The sequence below is a fragment of the Myxocyprinus asiaticus genome, chromosome 8 (genome assembly GCF_019703515.2).
Source record: "Myxocyprinus asiaticus isolate MX2 ecotype Aquarium Trade chromosome 8, UBuf_Myxa_2, whole genome shotgun sequence".
In the NCBI taxonomy this organism is placed as follows: Eukaryota; Metazoa; Chordata; class Actinopteri; order Cypriniformes; family Catostomidae; genus Myxocyprinus; species Myxocyprinus asiaticus.
This window is the reverse complement of record NC_059351.1, coordinates 34,300,643-34,322,894: the sequence shown is the minus strand read 5'-3', so window position 1 is coordinate 34,322,894 and position 22,252 is coordinate 34,300,643. Positions and strand designations below refer to the sequence as shown.

General features: G+C 38.4%; 1 protein-coding gene and 1 pseudogene across 1 annotated transcript in view; one reads left to right on the top strand and one right to left on the bottom strand.

Moving 5' to 3' along the window:
- LOC127444759 (methylmalonic aciduria type A protein, mitochondrial-like) overlaps positions 1-8,275 on the bottom strand; it is a 33,347-nt pseudogene extending 25,072 nt beyond the window's left edge.
- The window catches only part of LOC127444830 (zinc finger protein 827-like), a 362,567-nt gene that overhangs the window by 180,903 nt on the left and 159,412 nt on the right, over positions 1-22,252 (top strand). The gene's annotated exons all lie outside the window — the stretch shown is intronic.

Sequence of the window (22,252 nt, the reverse complement as noted above, 5' to 3'; positions counted from 1 at the left end):
CTTGCTTAAATGACTGGCGTCCTGTTGCTCTGACCCCCATCATCAGCAAATGTTTTGAGAGACTAAACAGAGATTACATCTGCTCTGTGCTGCCTCCATCACTAGACCCACTGCAGTTTGCTTACTGCAACAACCGCTCCACTGATGATGCCATTGCATCTGCAATACACACTGCTCACTCCCACCTGGAAAAAAAGAACACTTATGTGAGAATGTTGTTTGTAGACTTCAGCTCAGCATTCAACACCATAGTGCCCTCCAAGCTTGATGAGAAACTCCAGGCTCTGGGCTTAAACAGCTCGCTGTGCAGCTGGATCCTGGACTTCCTGTCAAGCAGACGCCAGGTGGTTAGAATGGGCAGCAACATCTCCTCATCACCGACCCTCAACACTGGAGCCCTGCAGGGCTGTGTTCTCAGCCCACTACTTTATTCCTTGTACACACATGACTGTGTGGCAGCACACAGCTCCAATGCCATCATTAAGTTGCTGATGATACGATGGTGGTAGGTCTGATCACTGACAATGATGAAACAGCCTACAGAGAGGAGGTGCACACTCTGACACACTGGTGTCAGGAGCACAACCTCTCCCTCAATGTCAGTAAGACAAAGGAGCTTGTGGTGGACTTCAGGAGAAGAGATAGAGAACACAGTCCCATCACCATCAATGGAGCACCAGTGGAGAGAGTCAGCAGCTTCAAGTTCCTGGGTGTCCACATCACTGAGGAACTCACATGGTCCATTCACACTGAAGCCATTGTGAAGAAGGGTCATCAGCACCTCTTCTTCCTGAGACGGCTGAGGAAGTTTGGAATGAACCGTCACATCCTCACACAGTTCTACACCTGCACTGTAGAGAGCATCCTGACTGGCTGCATCTCTGTCTGGTACGGCAATAGCACCGCCCACAACCGCAAAGCACTGCAAAGGGTGGTGCGAACTGCCAGACACATCATTGGAGGTGAGCTTCCCTCCCTCCAGGACATATATACCAGGCAGTGTGTGAAAAAAGCTCGGAGGATCATCAGAGACTCCAGCCACCCGGGCCATGGGCTCACTGCTACCATCAGGCAGGCGGTATCGCAGCATCAGGACCCGCACCAGCCGACTTCATGATAGCTTCTTCCCCCAAGCAATCAGAATTTTGAACTCTTGATCTCCCACGATCAAAATACATCAGTACTGCAATTTATTACTCTTACTCTTATATCTCACACCAGACTGTCATAAATTATATTATCATTATATTATATTCTCTCTTAATAACACACTGGCAACTTACTATCAACCGATAGCCTGAATGTCAATACAGTACAATACAACCTACTGTACATTTTATATATACTATATATACTTTTTTCATTGTATAATGTGTATTCTATATTGTTTGTATTGTATACTGTACATTGTATGTTATTATTTGTATATTGTGTTATGTGTAATTATGTGTATATTAGATTTTAAATTGTGTTGTAAATCTGATGTTTATTGTAAATTGGTATATGTCCCATCACTGTCACGACTACTATATTGCTCGGAACTGCACCCAAGAATTTCACACACTATTGCACTTGTGTATATGGTTGTGTGACAATAAAAGTGATTTGATTTGATTTGATAAAAGCTGATTCGCATCCCCCCGCGGGCATCTGAGGAGCTTGTTTTACAGTGGTCCCCTCCAGTCGAGCTGGAAAGATCTCGCCCGGATGAGTGGTCCTGCAGTCCAAAAAACTGCATCTCAAAGGGCAGTTAACTCGGCTCTTAAGAATTGGCCTTAGAGTCAGAGGATTGCGGTTTAAAACCAGCCGTTGACTCAAGCTGATACGTGCCATGACAGAGTCATGGATATGACACAAAATTTCGTGGTTGCCTCAAGATGGCGCTGCAGGTCACAAAAAGTCACCGGTGACTCATTCTGATGACTCAGCGCTCTATTTCAGATCAGTGCCGGCTCCACCAAAGACAGCCGAGCCATCGAATGGTTTCAGTGTATTGTGCTCTCACAAGAAACAGGAATGCGCTCACTGACGAGCTCTACTAACATGCTACTCATCCCCACCGGGTACGCCGCGATGGTAGATAAATGTGTTCCTGTGTGATGGTTTTTCACATATACAGTGTTCTCATACAATAGAGAAAATGTTTGTTGCGTTCGCTCACACTGCACCTGCTCATGACACACACACATTTACATGCTGGGAGATTGCATATGTGTTGTTTCTGTGTGATAGTTTTCACACAAACAATGTTCTCACAAAAACAGAAAGCACTCAAGCGCTGTTCCCTCCCCCTGCCTGCCGGTGTTCGCCCTCACACATGCTGTTTCTGTGTATTGTGTTCACATAAACAATGTTCTCATAAAATCAGAAATGTGCTCGTCGCACCTGTTCAAGAAGCACACATTCACACGCTGCTCATCCCCAACCGTAGGTCACCGGAATTATACACAAATGTGTTTCTGTGTGTTGTGTTCACATAAATAATGTTCTCACACAAAAGAGAAAGCGCTTGTTGCAAGAGACGCACACACACTTTCACGTGCTGCTCATTCCCTGCCGGCGTTCGCTGGGATGTTACACAAAATGTTGTTTCCGTGTGATGTGTTTAAATAAAGGATGTTCTCATAAAAAGAAAAGCGCTCGTTGCACTGCAAGAGACATGATCTGTTGACACGATCTACAGTTATCTCGCTTATGGCGTTCGGTCATCTACAGTCCCGTCATGGGATGCACCTATGTTGCACACAGGAACTCACAATCTCCTCACAGAGAACACGATAGAGATCGTTCCGAACTGAGGCACCTAGAGGGGTTCTATAGCTGATGTCTTCCATTCCAGAGTGAGGCGACGGGCTTCAGCCCATTTTAGATCCGAGATGATTGAATCGTGCGCTCGCAAAGTGTCCATTCAAAACAGTATCTCAGAAACAGATCTCTCACTAGATCGTTGACGTGATCGCCCTCGCTAATGAATCACAGGGCGTAATATGCCCTATTGGTGTGAAAACGCATTCAGCTAGAGGCATGGCCTCTTCATGGGCATGGACAAATGGTGTGTCCTTGCAGGACATATGTTTTGCAGCAGGTTGGTCATCACAAACACAACGTGGCGTACATCTCTTCAAAAGTCCTCTCTGTCTAGCGTGCTTATTGTCCCAACATTCAGCAGGTGAGCCCAGGCCCTTTTATTACAGGCAGGCAACCTGATATTTGTATATTCTGATACAGCCACCTGTAAGTAGGCTGTTGTTGAAATTACCCCCCTAAGAAGTCACAAGCACTTCTAATAAGCAATAAAATTCCTTTCCCAACCTCTGGTTGTGAAGGGGTTTGAATTTAGTGTGTATTTATATGGTTCATATAGATTCCCAGGCTGAGATTAACTTCCATCTGGTATTCACCATGTAGTTTTATTCATTAATTTATACATTTGAAGACATGTCTTTAATAAGTCACCGTCCTGTAGGCCTGTGACTTCCTATTCTTTTTCAAGTGTTTATACCTCAGGGAGTATGACGTCGCATAGTGCGGCGTACTAGGACTCTGTTACCCTAGCGAGTTCTCACAGTGTTGAGTGTACTGAGTTGACAGGGAACGTCTCCGGTTACACATGTAACATCGGTTCCCTGAGATGAAGGAAACGAGACATTGTGAAAGCTAGCCTCACTACTACTTCGGAGTTTTGAGATTTGAGCGATGCTCTCTTGTCCCTCTTGTTTTTTTTTTTTTTGTTTTTTTTTTGTGCCATTTATTTTCAGATTTGCGAGCACAATATATCATACATTTACAGCCTTACTAAATTGTACAAATAGACAACAAACAGAGTACTAGTATACATTTCCTTGCCAGATAAACCAATATTAAGAATAGCTGCATTGCATTACAATCAAATTTTGCCTTTACACAGCAGGTACAAGTCTGGGGTCATATCAAAGTGCACCTTGAAAAGTTCTTCAATTACACTATGTATTTTTTCCAGTATGGTACAATTTTTGACAAAACCAAAAACAGTGAAGGAATGTTCCCTTATCTTTCTTACACTTAAAGCACAAACCTGAGAAATGTCTACATTTTTTTTAGACGCATTGGTGTAAGATAAATCCTTTTGATTAATTTGAAGTTGAGTTCATGGACCTGAGCGAAGTACATTTGGGATATATATTTTTTACAGACAGTAAACCAACCATCATTCCCAACCGTCATCCCCAGTGGAGTGTCCCAAGTCCTTTTCCCACACATTCTTTAGGCTTTCTAAAGTGGATGTGAATTCGTTAGACAAAATACCATGTATTTGCGAAATCAACCCCTTACAAAACTGCTCTGTCAGAAGATGTTCAATCCCTGTCATCTCAAATCTTAGTTTTCTCTTGTCAGACAAAAATTATCAAAATGCCGTATCTGAAGATATTTATAGAAATGAGACCTTGGTATTCCATACTGTTGTATAATTTGTTGGAAAGAGTTTAACGTACCTTCTGAAAACAATCAAGATATCTGAGATATCCCCGACTTTGACCAAACTGAAAGTCCAATATTTTGTGAAGGAAAATCAGGATTGAAAGCAATAGAAGATGACAGGGAGAGACAGGCTGGTATTCTAAGGTATATATTTACATCTCTCCAGGCCAGGAGAGTGTTTAAGACAGTATAATTATATGAAATACCTTGTAACTTCCTGAAATTTTTAACAAATGGTAAGAGTTTTATTGGCAGTGGAGCACAAGCTGATGATTCCATGTTGAACCACAAGGAATAAAATCCTTTCATTATACCAACTAACAGTATGTTTTATCTGAGTTGACCTGTAATACAACTGGAAGTTTGGTAAAGCAATGCCCCCTTTATCTTTTGGTTTCATTTATTTGGAAAATTTAATTTGAGGCATTTTTTTATTCCATATAAATTTTGAAAAATGCTTGTTAAGATCCTTAAAAAATGAACTGGCCAAATAACAAAGAAGAGACTGGAATAATTATAAGAATTTAGGGAGAATATTCATTCTGATTTCATTTATTCTGCCCAGAAATGAAATAGGAAGTGTACACCAAATTTTGAGATCTGTTTTAATTCTTTCCATTAAAGGAGAATAGTTGGTACCAAAAGATTATCAAACAATGGCATAACAAAGAGATACTTGAAACCATGTGATGCCAGTTGAAAGGGTGAAAGAGACATTAAATTAGTTGAAGGGGGAATGTTAAGAGGGAGTGCCATGGCCAAATTTATTTTATACCCAGAAAGATTGCTATACTGAGAAACACAGTACATCCCAATAGAGCTGGAATTGATTTATCAGGTTTGGACATGTATAGCAATACATAGTCAGCATAAAGTGAGATACGATGGTCCTCACCCCTCACCTGAATGCCCAGAAAATCTTTACACTGCCTTATGGATTCTGCCAAAGGCACAATTACTAAGGCGAAAAGCAGGGGTGAGAGGGGACAACCCTGCCTTGTGCCCCTTTCTATATAAAACAGTTTAGAAACAAACCCATTTGTAGTCACCGTGGCCTGGGGGTTAGAATACAACAGTTTAACCCAAGTAATAAAATTTGAACCCAGATAAAAAATTTTAAGAGTGGTGAAAAGAAAATCCTTCTCCACTCTATTGAATGCCTTTTCGACAAAAGTGGGTGTCTGCGTGTCTGTACTGAATTTATAATATTCAAAAGTCGAAGTATATTATCTGTGCCATAATGAGACCTTACAAATCCAGTCTGGTCGGGTTTGATTATACGTGGCAACATCGCTTCGAGCCTTCATGCCAATACTTTGGCCAATGTTTACAGTCTGTATTAAGGAGGCTTATTGGCCTATATGAGGCGCAATCTTGAGAGTCCTTGTCCTTTTTTAAGATTAAACAGATAGACGCTGTTTTCCATGTGTCGGGAGTCACCCCTTGGTCTAAGAGGTTTTGAAGGGCAGGCATTAAAATGTGAGAGTGATCCGCCCAAAATAGTTTATTAAATTTGCACGGAAAGTCCTGGTGATTTATTGGAAGGCATTAACTGAATTGCCTCTAGGACCTCCTCTAGTGTTAAAGGTGAATTAAGCAGCTCCCTATCACCATCTGAAACACATGGAAGGGAAATTTTATCGAGGTAGGAAGTGATTTCGGACTGCTTAACAGTATTCTGTGATCTGTATAATGATTCATAAAAGGTCCTAAATGTGTTATTTATTAGTGTAGGGTTGTATGTGATGGTGCCATCTGCTAACTTTAAAGACTTAATTGCTCTCTCGCTTTGATTTTTTTTAATCTGATGTGCCAATAACCTGATAGATTTGTTTGCATACTCATAATATTTCTGCTTGGAAAGGAAAAGTAATTTCTTAATATGATTAGTATGATCTAAATTAAGTTCAGCTCTAGCCTGGCACAGTGAGGCCCAATTTGTTTGGTTAGTAGTTGTCCTATGCATGTACTCAAGTCTTTTGACTTCAATCTAACGCTTGTCTTTTACTTGACCTGGCCTTTTTGCGAGCAGAAGTGTAAGAAATAATGTGTCCACAAATTGTTGCTTTGGTGGCATCCCACAGTATTGCAGGTGAGACAGGTGAGGTTTTATTATCTGTCCAATAAGTCAATCTTGTACTGCCTTACAAAATGTTAAGTCTGTCAATAAGGAAGAATTAAACCTCCAAACCCTGCTAACTGCGTGGGTGCCCAGAGTCATATCAACATATACTGGAGCATGGTCTGACAGGGCAATTGAGCCTATACAGCTGGAAGATACAGAATGAAGACAGATATTTGGAACCAAGATGTAATCTATTCTTGAGAAGGTATCATGAGGGTTTGAATAAAACATATATTCCTTACTGCTGGCATTAAGTTCTCTCCAAATACCAGTCTCTTTACAAAGCTCTTAAACCACAAGAGAAGATCTTGAATTGGCACCCAAAGTAGATTTATCCATTTCCTGATCAATGACACAATTAAAGTGCCCAGCACAGACACAAATGGCCTTACAATACTGATTAAATAAGAGAGTGACTTTTTATATAAATTTGGGATAATTTTCATTTGGTATGTAAATGTTGAGCATGGTGATATGTTGTCCAAATACTGAGCCCGTGACTAAAACAAATCTAACCTCTGGGTCCCTAATTTGATGTTCTAAAATAAATGGAAAATATTTACTGATTAAAATGATAGTACCTCTCATTCTTGAATTAGAAATGCAGGAAGAACAATATACTTGCCCTATCCAGACTCGTTTCAATTTTAGGTGCTCGCTGTCTGATTAGTGTGTTTCTTGAAGCATAGCACCAGTGGTCTTCTTTCTTTTTTCTTTTCTTTTTTTTTTTTTTAATCACATATCCAAGCCCTTTAATGTTCCATGTGATGAATCTAGCCGAGTTGTGCAACACAATAGAGTACAATAAAAGAAACAGAATGCAAATTAAAAATATGGGCAAATCTGACGGGCAAGGTTTTCTGATTTTTCCAATTTTAGAAACAGATAACAACACAAATAAGAAAACAAATACAACACCCTCCCACCTACCCCCTGCCCTGTCCCCAAATGACAGGGCATACCAAAAAGAACTATACTTATGTCACTGTACTCTGCTGGCATCGAGTAAAAAAAACAAACAAAAAAAAAACTAATACCAACACATAATTCAGAGCGTTACCCATTGGGAGGCACACAAATCATGCAGGCTCGCTCCAGTGAACTACTATATATACAGTACTGTACATAAACTAGACATCCAGAGCTCATTCGCTGCACATATCCACAAAAACATGTACTGCATGAATAGACTAAAATAAATGGATATGTATATTCAATAGAAAGAGCAAGTGCAGCCATTATTTATGATAAATGTTAGATTAGAAGTGAAACTATAACATACAGAGTCCCGACAGGTCCAAATCAAAAGTCCTCCAAATGTAATGAAATAAAAATGTGGGTCACTCAAACATCTACTCAACAATAACTGCTGATTTAAGTATAGCACCCGTTTTCTTTAAGCATTACTTCCAAAGTGTCCAGGAACTCCTTTACAGCTGACAGGGTAGAGAAAACACACATCTCCCTCTTGTGAAGACAGTGTAGTTTGGCAGGGTAGGCGTAACCACGGAACATCTTGTGGTCAGACAGAATCTTCCTCACAGTGTCGAACACCCGGCGTTTCCTCAGAACTTCCACAGACAAGTCCTGAAAGAAGCGCAGGTGATTGCCAATGTAGAAGACATTATGTTTTTTCAGCGCTGCTTGTAAAACACTCTCCTTATCCGTGTGCCTTAAGAAACGAACCAGCATGCTTCACGGGCGTTCATTTTCCCCTGGGACGGGTGCGAGCGACCTGTGCACTCTTTCGATTTCAAGATTCAAATCTGGGGAGAGATCCAGCCACTTCGGTCACATCTTCCCCAGAAAATGCGCAATAGGCTCAGAACCTTCAGCCTTTTCGGGAAGCCCTACAATTCTCAGATTTGTGCATCTTCCCCGGTTCTCTAGGTCATCCACTTAAGCTTGAAGTTGTGCTATGTACCTCTTTCTCTAAGGAGGAAAGTTGACTCTCTCTCAGCCAGACGTGTCTCGTTTCCTACAGATTAGATAGAGTTTCTTGCACCGAGCGGATTGAAATAGATATACAGGTGCATCTCAATAAATCAGAATGTCGTGGAAAAGTTTATTTCAATAATTCAACTCAACTCGTGTATTAAATAAATTCAATGCACACAGACTGAAGTAGTTTAAGTCTTTGGTTCTTTTAATTGTGATGATTTTGGCTCACATTTAACAAAAACCCACCAATTCACTATCTCAAAAAATTAGAATATGGTGACATGCCAATCAGCTAATCAACTCAAAACACCTGCAAAGGTTTCCTGAGCCTTCAAAATGGTCTCTCAGTTTGGTTCACTAGGCTACACAATCATGGGGAAGACTGCTGATCTGACAGTTGTCCAGAAGACAATCATTGACACCCTTCACAAGGAGGGTAAGCCACAAACATTCATTGCCAAAGAAGCTGGCTGTTCACAGAATGCTGTATCCAAGCATGTTAACAGAAAGTTGAGTGGAGGGAAAAAGTGTGGAAGAAAAAGATGCACAACCAACCGAGAGAACCGCAGCCTTATGATTGTCAAGCAAAATCGATTCAAGAATTTAGGTGAACTTCACAAGGAATGGACTGAGGCTGGGGTTAAGGCATCAAGAGCCACCACACACAGACATGTCAAGGAATTTGGCTACAGTTGTCGTATTCCTCTTGTCAAGCCACTCCTGAACCACAGACAACGTCAGAGGCGTCTTACCTGGGCTAAGGAGAAGAAGAACTGGACTGTTGCCCAGTGGTCCAAAGTCCTCTTTTCAGATGAGAGCAAGTTTTGTATTTCATTTGGAAACCAAGGTCCTAGAGTCTGGAGGAAGGGTGGAGAAGCTCATAGCCCAAGTTGCTTGAAGTCCAGTGTTAAGTTTCCACAGTCTGTGATGATTTGGGGTGCAATGTCATCTGCTGGTGTTGGTCCATTGTGTTTTTTGAAAACCAAAGTCACTGCACCCGTTTACCAAGAAATTTTGGAGCACTTCAGGCTTCCTTCTGCTGACCAGCTTTTTAAAGATGCTGATTTCATTTTCCAGCAGGATTTGGCACCTACCCACACTGCCAAAAGCACCAAAAGTCGGTTAAATGACCATGGTGTTGGTGTGCTTGACTGGCCAGCAAACTCACCAGACCTGAACCCCATAGAGAATCTATGGGGTATTGTCAAGAGGAAAATGAGAAACAAGAGACCAAAAAATGCAGATGAGCTGAAGGCCACTGTCAAAGAAACCTGGGCTTCCATACCACCTCAGCAGTGCCACAAACTGATCACCTCCATGCCACGCCGAATTGAGGCAGTAATTAAAGCAAAAGGAGCCCCTACCAAGTACTGAGTACATATACAGTAAATGAACATACTTTCCAGAAGGCCAACAATTCACTAAAAATGTTTTTTTTATTGGTCTTATGATGTATTCTAATTTTTTGAGATAGTGAATTGGTGGATTTTTGTTAAATGTGAGCCAAAATCATCACAATTAAAAGAACCAAAGACTTAAACTACTTCAGTCTGTGTGCATTGAATTTATTTAATACACGAGTTTCACAATTTGAGTTGAATTACTGAAATAAATGAACTTTTCACGATATTCTAATTTATTGAGATGCACCTGTATTGTCTAAGCAATTATCAATCGCGTTTAGAAGACCATCGATGTTTCCCAGTCAGACACCCAGCGATTGGATTTCAGATAGCACAGGGCCGGTTTGATCCGTCGATGGCAAAGAAGCGTCTTCTGATTTAGCCTGTTTCTTCTTTATGTTTCTCTGAGGTCGATAAAACGTGAAAAGTGAGTGGTAAAATCCGAGTTTGGGTCAATTTATATGAGGGAAAATAATGTTTTAAAAAGAACTGGAGTGGAGCTGTGAGACTAAGCGACCATTTTCGATCAGGTCACGTGACCCTAATTTTCTTTTTTTTTTTTATCACTTACACTGAACATTAATACAATATTTACATGATTGCCTCATTCAGGAATAGGCTGTATGTTTTCACTCTCTATTGAGCTGAAGTATTCGTGGGCATCATTGCGTTTGTGCTGGCGCCTTTTGCAACATCTCCCATATCATGTATAGAAAGTGCTTGCGAAAAAGAGGTGGCAGGATTGCAAAAAATTTTTGTAAAACAGCCAGATGTCAGACACACACTCCACCTTAAAAAAATTCAACCAAATGAACCATTACAGATAGACATTTATTGAAAAACAGCTGCAAATGTATCAGTTAGTTAAAAAAGTAAAACGGCTTCCTATGATTTATATGAATTGTGGGTTGGATTAGGGTTGTGGTGGCTGAACTTGGTACCCTAAAAAAATAAAATAAAAAAATAAAAAAATAAAAAAATAGGTGCATGATGCCCCTGCAACACATCGTTTCCCTCCTTCTGGGAACAGTAGTTATATGCATAACTTTACGGTTTCCAACACAGACATGTTCTGAAGCACAGTAACAGGGCATTGAGGCATAGACCTGTATTTGTTCAAAAAGAAAATATTGATATTTTACTTTGTGTGGTTCAAAAGTAATGATTAAACTAGATGTCGAGACAAACTATAATGTTGGCCTGACAAAACCTTGTCTGAAATTTTAAAATAGTTTTAAATGCTTGAAGTTAGACATTTTTACAGATTTTGCAGAAAGAAAGAAAGCATCTTAAAGCTGATTAAAGGGCTTGTGTGTAAGTTTTGACAGCTGAAATTTGAAAATTCCAAAACAGACTTGTACACTGTAAAACATGATAGCCCCATTAAGTTGTTAACTTATTTCTTATCTTTAACTCCAATTAACTCCAAAAATGACAAGTTTTGGATATTGAACTCAAATTTATAAGTTTTCAAAACAATTTAACTTAAAGTAATCCATTGTCTTGACTACTTGTGAGTTTTGTCTGGGTTTTCAATGTTCATTTAATTCATGTCTGTAAGTTATAAGTTGAAAAAGGGGAAGGGGGAAAAAAATGTCAATTTATATGAATATAGTTTAGTTATCTTAACTTGAAAGTGTGAGTTGAAATAGTGAGGAATTGTATGTTTATTTGACAAGATAAAGTGAGATTCCTTGAATTGATAATGTAACCGTAAGTTGTTTTACAAATTATCATTAGTTAAACAACCTGTAAAATATAACTATTTGAGTTGAAACAAAGGTTATCTTCAAGTTGAGTTTACTCATATTTTTAAGGCAGCAGGTGAAGTTTATCCAACTTGACATTTTTACAGTGTAGCTTATTTTATCATTGTCAATGTAATGCAGTCTAGGGAATTTTTAGACACATTGAAAAGGCTTAAATGATGCCTCTGCAGGGCTATTTGATGGAAGAATAATAATGGTAGCCAAGCTGTAGGGTCTTTCCAAACAGAATTTCCCAAAAAATGATCAAATGACCACTATTTTTGAGCCCCACACCTTTCAGTCCATCGAAGCTCTCACAATGGAGGGTAAAGTCTTTGAAGGAAACAGTGTGTAGGGATGATCACTTCTGAATGGAATGTACACTATCATTCAGATGAGTTAGCTGTTTCTCACCCACACATATTATATTGTTTATCGCTTCTTATATTGCTTCTGAAGATATGAATTTAACCACTGGAGACTTATGGATTACTTTATGTGATTTTTGGAGCTTCAAAGTTCTGGTCACCATTCACTTGCATTGTATGAACCTACAGAACTGAGATATTTTTCTAAAAATCTTTGTGTTGTGCTGAAGAAAGTAAGACATACACATCTGGGATGGGATGAGGGTGAGTAAATAATAAGAGAATTTTGGGGGGCGGCTAAAAGAAAATTGGCCCTTGCTAGTCATAATCCGCCCCTGCTCAAACCACATGTTGCTTAATCATGCTGTACTCTATAAATCTTGTCATTTAATCCATTTGTATTTTATTTTTTTGAAAATTTCGTTATAATAAAATCGGTCATACCAGTGACTTCATCTAAAAGCCTCAAATGAAATTATGGAGCAAATTAGTAAATTTCTGATAATTGAAAAGGGACAGAAAACTTAGAATGTGCCTTTACTGGTTGAGCTTCAGCAAGTGGGATGCAAGATTTAGTAAGTGATGTCAAAATCTGGATATTTTTTCTAAATAAGGGTTTTTTGTTAATCGGTAACACCAGTGACATGACTCCAGGGGACAATTATTTCCATCATATTATATATAATATTTATTTGGAATTTCATTTAGTTATGTCAACCATGTAAAATATGGGATATTGAGGTATACATTATTACATTTAAAATGGGAAAGAAATGTATTTTTAAACTCAAAATAGAGCCTTGAACCTTGATACATGACCCTGGGGACAAGCACTTTTATGGTACTTGGAATTTAATATAATTGATTAAAAAACAAATATTGGCTAATTCATGGCTAAAATAGGTATAATTGTTCAAAGAACATCTTATATTATTTAAGTATGAGAAAAAATTATGCCTAAACAGCATATTTAAAATGTATGCCTTCTGTAAATGCTGGGGACAGAAATGTGTACGTTTCTGTAGAATGACCCAAGAACTTGCATGTCCTCAGAGATGAAGCCCTAGTCCTATAGACCTCCTTGGTTACATGCAGGTACGTTTTTTGGATCTTGACCCAAACAAATACAATCTCTATGTAGCCATCATAACAGTACGTGACCACAAGATGGAGGTATTCTCTGCTCTCTGTATCTGGACAGACATGAGAACTGAAAATGCCAAGAAACACCAACAACATAATTCATTTATTTAATTATTACATTTTCTTTAAGGGTTCGGATTAGCATATGTGTTAGGGTTAGTCTATAGTAATTATAATTAGTTTTATAAATAAAAACAATAGAAGTCTATGGTATATCCCCATTTAGATACATGTAGCTAAGTAAACATGTTGGAGGATGGGAAGGGGCTGTGTGTGTGTTGTTTCGGGTCCTCAGGGTGCTGTGGTTAAGTGGCACTGATTGTAGCGATGGAGGAAGAGAGTGAGGAAAATTGGAAGAGAAAGGTGGATCCAGCATCATGTGGGGGTTAATGGGAAAACATGATATCCACAAGCCCTCCCATAAATAAGCCAGTTCAATTGAGGTGATTTGCTGGGCTATCGGAGTGGCCGTTGACAGTTACAGTGCTGTGGTAGCTATGGTGGCTACGATCAATGATGTGTTGGGGATGACATCATTGCACACACCGTCTTACCCTCTCTCATTTGATAATCAAAGTAAAACCCTAGCTACACTGTGGTAGGTGCCCATGCAATTTTCAAAATTTTCCTTATTCAATACTGCTTTTCTTTTACATGTATGACAAATTATATTATCAGAATAAGAATTTGAGTGAAAAGTGATGTACATTTTATGGCCTAGTGGAATTCTCTTGAATGTCTTTTGAGGTTTTGAGCACAAGCTGACACTGCACCTATTTTGATTTTAGATGTGCAAAATGTTCACATTATTGTGAACACAAATGACAAATTATGGGTAAATCTATTTTTTTCTGTAACATAAGCTTCATTATGTAGGACACACTCCTCCCTGCAAATGCTGAGTTATTCTCTTGGTAACTGTTGTAGTCTTCCCTCCTATGTTTTCTTTGGCATTGAAGTGCATATACTATTATTCCTGTCTAAGAAAAGCAAATCAGACATGGAAATCTTTGTTTACAGCCTGAGCTATTTTTCACCACACAGATCTCTGTTTAGAATACACCACAGGAAAGGGTGATGTCAGAGGACTATCACTTACAATATCTTCAGATGGACACAGCACCACAGCCCTCGTCTTACGAGAAATGACCTTGCATTGTTGAATTGAAAGAACATCTGTGAGATGGGAATAAATAGATCGTTCTGTCAGTCTTAAACTTAAGTTACAATAAAGTGCATGCTGTGATGCCAGAATTATTGTCATCAAGTCACCACTCATTTAAAGATGCTATGAAAGTTAATGGTGACTGAGACTAACCTGCTGCTGTCTAACATCTCATTTTGTGCTCCACAGAAAAGGTTTGGAACTATATGAGGGTGAGTAAATAATGACAGAATTTTCATTTTTTGATGGAACACTAAAATGTTTTGCCTAAATGGTATTTGTAACAGAACTTATCAATAATGTGTTTGTTAAACCAAGCTCAATAGCCTTTTTTTTTTTTTTTGTTTTTTTGCACTTATAAGACTAATACCTATTTGGACAACCTTAGCAGATGCTTTTACACAAACGTGGTCTTCGGTATTCAAGCCCTCCACAAAGTGACTACAGCAGCTGTTGTCAGAGCCCTATGTGGGGCTTACACACTGCCCATTTACAAATAACATCCATTTGTCCATATAAATACATACCAGTCAACAACATCCTATCAGAGAGAAAAACTGGAGGCACGGTCAGCTGTCAAGGCCACAGCTCTCTCATCCCTTTGGCTCATTGTGTCTTAACTCACATAACTCAATGACTCCTGCAGTTCTTTAAACTCCAAACCTCAGTCAGAGCAGGAGAGGCTGAATCTTTTGCTGTGTCACCATTAAAAAATGTTGATGATTTTTATGTTGAAAATGGATAGTGTGAATAAACGGCTAGTATATTTAAGCAATAGACCATTTCAAGGATGTAAACAATAACAAAGGAATTAGAACGCTACACACTTCTGTTATCATACCAGATCCTTTAAATAAGGCTCTGACAGTTCACATATTTTCTCAAAGAACATCAAACATTTACCTGAAGTGACTTATCCAGACATGTTGTTGATACTGAGTGTCTACACGAGAGAGACGATGAAATTGTAGTGTAGTTTAGATGCTCACAATTATTTCCTCAGCGAAGAGATTGGTAATATTGGATTGTTCCTATTATAATCAGTGAAGCCATTCAATGACCTGTGGACAAGGTGAGGAAGGTCATTTTGGATAAAAGCGTCTGCTTAATTACTAAATCTAATAGTAAATGACTTGTGCAGCTTCATTCATTATAATGGGAGCGATCTATAGTCACTTTTAGAGCTCTAAATCTCAAACTTACAATTAGTTGGAATAAATTTTGTTCACCTACCAGAGATAAGATGTGTGCTATAGTTGTTAGTACTGTACGTATCCAGCTTTCTTGCTTCACTGCAGCGGTTCAAGTGTCCATTTGTGGTTGCTTTTTCTGCAATCTAAACACTAAACACTAGCCACTGATCAAATTGTTCCAAATTGTAATAATGCCATTTTATGACAATCGTGTTAACATTAGTAACGTTAATCGCGTTAAAATCACTATGAATGAAGCGCCTCCCGTTGTTGTTTTGAATGAGTTTGACAACTAGTAGAAAATGTTCAAGGAACAAAGATGTCACTTACTTTACCTGATGAATAGTCCTTGAAATGGTCTATATCACACGAGCAAGATTAAATTGACCAGATAAGTTGTTGCCACACTAGCCGATTTTTCCAGTGATTTTCAGGTGTGAGCTTCATTAACATAATCGCCGGCCAGGCGAAGGGAGACAGAGCTCACATTAGCTGTCAATGGGAGATCTTTAATCACTGACCACAGGGACTCCATGCAAATTGAACAAAATTGAGAAAAATTATAAAATACATTCAACTTGCTTGAAAAAAATAGTTCTGTCACTGAGGCTGGGTCTTGTGTTCTCTTCAAGTGACCAATGAGCTTCTTCTTTTACTGAAGAACAGACAAGACGTCAAGCTGATCTAAACGTTTTCATCGCACTGGGGTGCATATCTACAAAAACACTGATTGTAATCCATAATGATTCTGTCACCAAGCGTTTTTCCTGCCATTTTTTCACTAAAATTACATCAGAAAACAGAGCTACAACAGTCTGTTTTTACTGAACGTAATTTCTTTACTCACTGAAAGATGCATATGTACATGCGCGATGACAAGCCTCGATGGGATAAATACACAATCGTGCACTTTTACATTCTGCCTAACTTTTCCTTTTTTGTTTCACAGAATAAAGTAAGTCATTCAGGTTTGGAACAAAGTGAGGGTGAGTATGATGACATAATTTTCATTTCTGGATGAACTAAGGCATTCAGTTTAAGAATAACAACTTATTCTTATACAACTAACTCATGCTACAGATGATTAACAAAGTTTCTGAGCCACACAGGCGAGTTAATTGTCTGTTGTGGGGTGTGAGGCTACACAGGACAAATAAATAAAAAGCACTTGGAGACAGTATTTAAACATTACCAGTCCAGACTATAGAAGTGCAGGAGTGTGGTGTCAACGGAGGCGCCTGTTTGAAATAAGAGCTGCCTGATTCTCTGCCATCATGTTTAGCATTACTGAAAACACCAGTGCTATGCCAAAGACCACTGATGGCACCGAAGCTCAAATGAGTTGCATATGTAAGCAAGCTTGGCTTCTGAAATACCACTAATTTAGAGTTCCTTCGGGTCCAGCTTCACATTTGCAACACTGTTCTTTGATCAGCAGAATGTTGGCAGAAATTTTTAGCACTACATTCCTATGGCACAACCTCCCAGCTCCATTGTGACGGAGGTGACTGAGGGCTCAATGGCATGAGAGGCTGTCCTACGACCTCTCTTCCCTCCTCAGCAGTGGAAGTGGGTGATGCTAAAGACAAAAGGATTTTGAAAAGTGCACCTGACAACAGCCCAGTGGGAGCCAAGATAAGCATTGTAGTTTGCTTGTTCATTAAATGTAGATTTTATGCTTAAATAATATAATTAATTGTAATGTTTAATGTAAAAATATGTTCTCATAAAAAATCAGTCTCTATACAGTCTTTATTTTTTTAATCATTTGTGTGTCAATGTTTATCAGTCTTATTCCATAAATGTAATAGTGACATAATTTAAAGAGACATATGCACAGCTGCTGGATATGCTTTGATGCTGATTTGGTAGTATGCTATGATTGGAATTCTAAAGGCTTTATTTAAGGCCAATTGTTGAGTTAGTTTCATTATTACATGTTTATAATAGCGCTGTTACTTATTTATCCTTAAGAGAAATTCCATAACATAAAGAAATGCAGTTCTAACAGAATCTGCTGATAGAAACTATGTAAATAAATAAAGTGAGAACAAGTAACTTGTAAGGTGCAATTAATATTACGCTTGCAAATCACAAATAGCCTTAGACTATTACTAAAATAAATATCAAATAACAAATAATGTAATGATCATGATCACGCAATTCCTAAATTTAAAACAAAATGACCTATTTATATTTTGATCTTTATTAACATATGACTCATTTCAGAAATGTTAGAAAAGGTCTTCTAATTCTGCAGACTACTCTGCTCGCAGTGTTTTCCCAGATTTCACATTCACGTGCAGTTTACTCGCGCCTCACTCAGACATTCAGTCGCCAACCGCGTGACGTAATCCACGCAAACAGCACTCATACTCTCAATGGTCTCCCTCCGCGCCGAGCCACAGGAAAATATAGTTCCACAAGCCCTCGCACTCATAACCATAATAAACCTGTATAGCAGGATTACTAAACTTTCTTAACGAAAAACAAGTTGTTTTACATTAATATATGGGTACTTAAGCTGGTTCGTGATATTAACCGTCAACAGAACATATTGTGGAGAATTTAGGAATTCAGTGAAGACATGCTTAATATCTATTTAATTTGTACACTTGGCGGTTAAAAAAATATACGAGGGGAGAAAACACATGCAAAAGGAGGATAACACTTTTTAGCACGTGAATTCTTTCATCTTTAAAACTTTCTGTACTAAAAAAAAGATATCTCGTGTGTTGGTCAACAGCATCATACCCCTATTCCAAGATGATGGAATGTCATTTGCTCCTGTTGTTTTTATATCGAACTTCATACAACTTATATTTTAGTTAATGCGACTGACAAACGAGTTCATTTGTCCCACTATGCAAAAAGTATTTTACATCGACTACTGTACATTTAAAAAGATTAGAACATTAAAATTAATTATGAATTTCATAGCACATCTGACTGTGACTGAAGGTCTAAATTTTTCTGCTTAGCCTTCTATTTATTTTAAGAAACTTTTGTTTATTGAATTCTTTCCCTAATGGAAAATCCATCTTAAGCTGGTAGCTGTGTTTTGGAACATGGTAGCTGGTCATGAGCTGGTCCAAGCTGGTCATTGGCTGATCCAAGCTGGGAGACCAGCTTAGACCAACTACCAGCTTGTCATACCAGCTCAAGGTGGCCAAGCTGGTTTTTGGAACATGGTAGCTGGCCGACTAGCTAAGGTCCAGCTTGGACCAGCTCATGACCAACTTGAACCAGCTCATGACCAGCTTGGACCAGCTCATGACCAACTTGAACCAGCTCATGAGTCATGACCAACTTGAACCATCTCATGACCAACTTGAACCAGCTCATGAGTCATGACCAGCTTGAACCAGCTCATGACCAACTTGGACCAGCTCATGACCAACTTGAACCAGTTCATGACCAGCTTGGACCAGCTCATGACCAACTTGAACCAACTCATGAGTCATGAACAACTTGGACCAGCTCATGACCAGCTTAGGACCAGCTTGGACCGGCTACCATGTTCCAAATCACAGCTACCAGCTTAAGATGGATTTTCCAGCAGACATTTGCTTGTTTCATTTGTCATCATTGAAATATATTAGACTATATTCTGAATCACTTTCAAACAATTTTTTTCAGCTTTCTCATAGGCAATTGCACCCTGCAGCTTTCAGTTGTCAGTTAATTAATATAATACCATAGTTAATCACATACACTCACTGTATTACGCAGAGATACATTTACATCAGTTTAGAATTACTATAGCAACACTTGTGTGCTCAAGACACCGCCAACTATGACTTTCTCATGGTCCTTCCCAGGTTAGTGCCATGCTGGACCACAGACTGGCCTCCGCGCGTCCTAGAAAGAGTGGGATACATTGTTACAATGTTACATAATTCATTCCACAGTATTTTGAAAACGTTGAATGTGTAAAAAAGTAGGGCTTGTTTCCCGCGCGCCGCCCCTCACTATGTCCCGCGGCGTGATACGAGTGTAGTGCGGAGGGTGCGGCGGTCCGCGACACACTGACGCCAGCCGCGAGAGCAGCACCTCGAGACGGGCTGTATGAATGCTTTGAAGGAGTGCACCAGGTACAGTGAACTTCTCCTTCTATTTAAAGGCGTCAACAAACGGTGGAATTACAGACGGCGCGTTTTTGTGAATGCTCATTAGAGGAATGCACTATGCATAACTTCTTACTCTTAATCGTGCATTTAGAACAGCAATGAAGCATCAAACTTGGGTGCGCTGTATAATAACTCAGGAGAATCAGTTACTCCGCATTTGTTATGCTGTTTGGCGTTTGCTTGCTGTTCTTATAGTTATGCTGTTTGTGACAGTGAATTTTGTTTGCCTGTCATATGCTGCAGATGTTTGTGCTTGTTGATGTTCTGTTTTCTACCATAGGAACAATTAGGTTAAAAAATATAAATGTTTGTTTGAAATGCACTTTTGTAATATTTTTCAAAATCAGCATTTGCCATGATTATTGATTCTACAAATGCTTCTTTTATGATCATTCATACGTTATAATCTTTTTTATTATTTATTTTTATTTTACACTATACCACCCACTACAGTTTGCTGTGTGGGAGGACTGCAAAAAATAAAATAAAATAAATGACAATAAGTCATGACACATGCTAGCACAGTGAATATTTAACCCAGTACATGATGCATACAGAGCCTGTGAGACCTGAGCCAGATTTCCTGACATCATTGAAGATGACATATCAGATTACTCAAAGGACAATAATTTGCCTTTGTCCATGATTTACTTGGATTGTTTTATTCTCACACATAGTCTGAGAGAGAGAGAGAGAGAGAGAGAGAGAGAGAAAGAGAAAGAGAAAGGGAGTATGTGTTTGTCTGATATGAGGGTTTAACGTATTGTTTGGGTAAGTTGTAAAATCTTAACATTTTGTATTTACTTTCTGACAGGTTGTCAGAGATCCTTTATGTGGGCTACACTTAATTCTGTCCATGTTTGTAAATCAGGTGTTTTCATTATGCAACGATGGGATGTAGATATCCTGAGCAATAAATAAAAATACAGTACTGTGCAAAAGTGTTAGGCACATAAGATGTTTCACAAAAACATTTGTTTTAAGATGGTTATTTATATCTTCAGCTTTAGTGTGTCAATAGGAAATATACATTTTAGACTTCCAAACATTCCTTTTGCAAATATAATAGAACAGAAAAAAAGAACAGAGAACCCTGCAACAGATGGCATGACCTCAACAGAGCACCCCACTGAACATCGAGTTAGTCTGGGATTACATGAAGAGAACTATGGCGAATTCTCCAAGATGCTTGGAACATCGTATCTGCCAACAACCAAGAAAAACTGTGTCCAGGTGTACCTAGGAGAATTGGTGCTCTTTTAAAGGCAAAGGTGGTCACACCAAATATTGATTTAGCTTTTTTATGTTTACTGCACCTTGTATGATGTTAATTGATGTATGAAAACTATTTAAGGCATTATTTTTGAAGACATTCTCACTATGCAACAGTTTTCACAAGTGCCTAAACTTTTGCACAGTACTGTACATAAATAAATAAATAAATATATAAATATTCATGAAAGATTTCCCTGTCATCAACCACTATGGTTGGAAATCATAGCAAATATATATCAGAATATAAGAAGTGTGAGAGACATTTTTGTTCACAGACCAACATAGTGCATTCTATGGTGCCTTGATCCACCAAGGAATAAAAATCAGAATAAAAAAGGTAATTCTGAATTTATTTCTCGCAATTATGGGTTTATGACTGGCAAGTCTGAGATATAAATTCCCAATTGTGTGATATAAATTGACAATTGCGAGAAATGAAGTCTAAATGTCTAAATAAAGAAATAAAGAATTCATGTCACGCAATTGCAAGTATATATCACTCGCAACATATCTCACAATTTCGACTTTATATCTTGCAACTGTAGCTTATAAAGTCACAATTTTGAGAAATAAAGGCAGAATTGTGAGATATTAAGTCAGAATTACCTTTTGTTTTGTAGTGCTGTCAGTCGATTAAAATATTTAATTGCGATTAATCACAGATTTCAAAAGTGCTTAAATGTGACTATATACACTTCTGTCAAAATGCAGTTTTGTCTCAAAATTGTCTTTTTTTTTATTTCTATGCATTTAGAACTCACATGGAGCTGAATAAAAATGTCAGAATCTATTGTCAAACTGGATAAATGTGTTAATCGCAATTAAGAAAAATTAACACGTTAAACGTTTAAATTAATTGCTTGCGTTAACGCATTCATTTTCATAGCTCTATTTTTATTTTCTTTTTTTTTTTTGCAATTATGAATTAATATTTTGGAATTGCTATTGATAAAGTTACAATTATGAGAAAAAAAGTCTTATTTTTTTATTCCGTGGCGGGATCCGGCTTCCATTGCTTTCTGTTGTGTGTACAAAAAGTGAATGCATCCATCTCATTCTCAGGTCTGTGTTTAGATATGCCCAAGGGGTGTATATATGTATATAAATATGAATATCTAAATGCTTTTCCAAGCATTTGTTTTCTATAAGTGTAGCAAGATAACTGTATTTGTATCAGCTGGTATGCTGTGTTATCTTGGCTCTGAGTGCTGGAATCAGTGAAGCTCTGCAATGACTCACAACATTGAGAACAAACGATTAGCCGTCAGTTTACAGAGCATTAGCTGTTGTGCAAGAACCTTTG